Source organism: Furipterus horrens, unplaced genomic scaffold, assembly GCF_987537825.1.
Source record: "Furipterus horrens unplaced genomic scaffold, mFurHor1.1.pri manual_scaffold_3, whole genome shotgun sequence".
Taxonomy (NCBI): domain Eukaryota; kingdom Metazoa; phylum Chordata; class Mammalia; order Chiroptera; family Furipteridae; genus Furipterus; species Furipterus horrens.
In genome coordinates, this window is record NW_028327173.1 from 131,997,553 (window position 1) to 132,001,630 (window position 4,078).

Sequence of the window (4,078 nt, forward strand, 5' to 3'; positions counted from 1 at the left end):
TTATGGGATAATGTCATAGAAAGCAGTAGCAAAGTAGATTTGTTATGATACAGTCAAGCAACACTAGTCTCTTTAAATTTTAAGACCTTTTTTTAAAAGTGGAAACTATTTCAACCCTCTGATTAGATGGCCTTATCTCATTGTCTGTCACTGTTTAAATATGTTTACTTTTAACTCCCACTCATTACTCTTCAGAAAATATATTAATAAAGGAGACACACATATCAAAAAAGAAGCTACACATATATTGTATGAAATGCCAAAACAGCCTCTTTCTCAGGATAATCTACTCCTTTTTTTTTTTTTTTTTGAACTAATGAATTATATCTAGACACCACCAATAAAAGCAAATACTATACACTGATCTTGTGTCCTCTACTGTGGTTGATCCCCAGACTACTACTGTGTAACATTATCAGGGAGAAAGAATCTCAGAAATAAATGGAGGGAGATGAAATGAGAGAAAGGAAATGAGCAAAGGGTTCTTTTGCAATGGCAGAGTTCAGATGAGTTTCAGAGGACAGAGAGGAATGATAAGTGAGGGCAAAGAAAAAATTAACACTGTTAACAAAAAAAATTAACAAACAATTTTGTTTGTATTTTATCTAGTACTTAATGTGAATGCCAGAAACTAAAGCCATGAAATGATGGTCATCAGTTACTGAGACTATAACTAAGGTTTGTACCTTTAAAATACTCATAACTTTGAATAAGACTATAATGGCTTTAACCTGGAAGATATTCTTTTTTTCGTTTTTCTTTTTTAAGTATATTTTATTGATTATGTTGTTACAGTAGTACCAATTTTTCCCCTTTGCTCCCCTCTGCCCAGTACCCATTTTCTCTCCAGCAATCCCACCCCCCTTAGTTCGTGTCCATGGGTCATGCATATAAGTTTTTGGCTTCACCCTTTCCTATATTATTCTTAACTTCCCCATATATTTTGTACCAACTGATTATGCTTCTTAATTCCTGCACCATATCCCCATTTCTCCCCCTCCCACATCCCTCCCAGCTGATAACTCTCCAAATGATCCCCATATCTATGATTCTGTTCCTATTCTGGTTTGCTTAGTTGAATTTTATTTTTAGTTTTTAGATTCAGTTGTTGATAGTTGAGTTTGTTGTCATTCTAGTGTTCATAGTTTTGATCTTCTTTTTCTTAAGTAAGTCCCTTTGACATTTCATATAATAATGGCTTCGTGATGATGAACTCCTTTAGCTTTACCTTGTCTGGGAAGCACTTCATCTGTCCTTCCATTCCAAATGATAGCCTTGCTGGATAGAGTAGTCCTGGATGCAGGTTGCCTTTCATCACATTGAATACTGCTTGCCAGTCCCTTCCTGCCTGCAAAATGTCCTCTGAGAAATCAGCTGATAGTCCTACAGGCACCCCTCTGTAGGCAACTCTCCGCCTCTCTCTTGCTGCCCCCAGAACTCTTTATTTTTAACCTTTGGCATCTCAATCATGATGCATCCTGGTGTGGTCCCCTCTGGGTCCAGCTCGCCCAGGACCCTCCGTGCTTCCCAGACTTGTATGTCCATCTCCTTCACAAACTTTGGGAAGTTTTCCTCATTTTTTTCAATTCTTGCTTCCTTATTCTGCATTGGTTGACTGTTTTTTTCTTCCTTATCTTCCAAATCATTGATTTGAACCCTGCTTTCCTTCCCTTCACAATCGGTTTTGTGTGGATTTTCTTTTGTTTCACTTAGCATAGCCTTCACTTCTCTTATGTATTTGCCATATTCAAGAATATCTGTCAAGCCTGTAAGCATCTTTATCACCAGTGTTTTGAATTCTGCATCTATTAGGTTGTCTATCTCCTCTGTGAGGTTGGCTACCTCCTGGTTGCTTAGTTCCCCCACTGGAGCCTTGATCCTTTCCCCCTTTTGGGCCATACTTCTCTGTCTCCTCATTCTGACAGGCTCCTATGCTTGTTTGCCTCTGTGTCCCAGGTAGAGCTGTCACTCCTATTACATTGTAAGGGGCAGAGCCTTAGGTATTTGTCGTTGTGGGGCTATATGTCGGGGAGGGATCTGAGAGGGAACAATGCCGCATGCCCAGTACTCGCCCCTTTTCCAGGTACCTCTCCCACTTCTGAACCAGGCTGGTGCTCCTCTAGCTGCTGCCCTGGCCGTCATTCCCAGAGTGGGTGGGTCTGTGGACATTCTTGGACCATGGGGGCCCTTTAAACAAGGAGACTCTGCTGAGAGACTGGCAGTTTCTGTCTCCACCCCAACCCCCACTGGTTTGCACAGTCAGAAGCAATGAGGCTTGATTTTCCCCAGTGCTGGGACTGTGAGCTGTTAGGTCCCATGAGAAGCTGGGAATGCTCCCTAGGTGTTTCTCCTGACTTTAAAACGTGTGACTGCCTTTCTGCCAGCCTGCTGCTGCTGCCACTGCTGCCACTGCCACCACACCGCATCCTCTTCACCCCGGCTCTGCCCCTCCTACCTATCTGGATGAGTATTTCTCCGTTATATTTTTGTTTGCTGGACTTCCATGCAGTTTGATTTTCTGGAACTTCTGGTTGTTTCTAGTTTTGAGGTAGTAACATTCCTTCTTAGTTGTGGAGGGAGACGCAGGGTGTCTGTCTATGCCTCCATCTTGGCCGGAAGTCTACCTGGGAGATATTCTTAACCTACCTTTAGTTAGCATTTGGTTTTTGGAATAGAATTCCCCCTGGCTTCACATTAAATTACTCTTGCATAATTACATGATAAATTTATAGTCTGTAACTCCTATTAAAAGTTTCCTGATATTGTTTTAGAAGTATGATAAAGAAATACTTGTTTCCCAGTGGTTATTTTTTTCATTTATTACAGGGGTTATTGCAATAGCAATCATCATCATCATCATCATCATCATCATCATCATCATCACCTCCCTGTAGTATATGGATCATAACATAGGCTGCCCTAGAGAGAAGGATGGATAAAAGGAGATAAGTTATATTATAAATAAATTTCTGATGCTAATATTTTGCTACCATTTGTATTTGGGGAATGATCTAGAAGGGACCAAAGATGACTTCAGTTTCTTGCTTTAGATAAGGCAATATCAGTAAGTAAAACAACAATTAAAAGGAAAGGAAGTGAAAAGTACTTAATTTTATCTTGTATATAGGAATATGAGGTTCCTGAAAGATATCTAGAGTCAGATTTCTTGTGGATGTTTTATGATGGAACTAAGAAAAAGAGGTGACACAAATTTAGGAATCACCAGTGTGTAAGAAATAATTGGTAGTAAGTGAGATATGATTTAGTTTATAATGAACTATGACATTGGAAACATTGCAGACCAAGTTTTATAGTTTATTAATAAGTATTCAGCATCAAGGAAAGAATACATAGAGGCTGTTTTGGCAAGATCAGTACTGGTAGATTTTCCTAGTTTTATTAAATAAGATTATTATTTTAAACGTCTCAAATTCAGTGATACCCTTTTTTACAAAGTTCACTTTGCAAAAAAGGGAAGATGATAGTCATATAACTGAGCATGATTTTGGTGACTAATGGGATTCCATATACCTTTTTCATTTGGAAGAGTAATGGGATCTGTCACTGAGCTGTATTTGGAATCATTGAAAATTCATAGTTGCCAATTGAGTCTGTAAAAGCCCCATGGGGAAATTCTCCATGTGATGAACTGAATGTGGGGAAGGAAAGGCAGCACAATGATCAAAGTCTCTTAGAACTGCAGGATTTCCTGTACTGCCTGCCATCCATTTGAAGGAGGGGCTCTGAAAGTGCACTGAGGTTAAGCCTTAAGTGAGGACATAAATGTAAGTGCTGGTGTCTACTTTATATTCTAATAAGAAAAAAAAAAAACATTTGTTTTAAAGATGATTTCTGTTTTGAGAAGATTGAGTTCAACATTAGACCTTGCTTTTCAGGTAGGACATCATGCTGCCGCTGAGATAACACTGTTAGCACTGGTGACCTCCCCCATACACTGGAGGGACACAAGGCTTCCTTAACACCTGCTGTGTGACTGTGGATTCTAAAAGGCCCTTTTCCAGTCTTCTCAGAGATTAGGTTCCAGTTTTGAAACTGTCTGATACCCCTGGATTAGAGA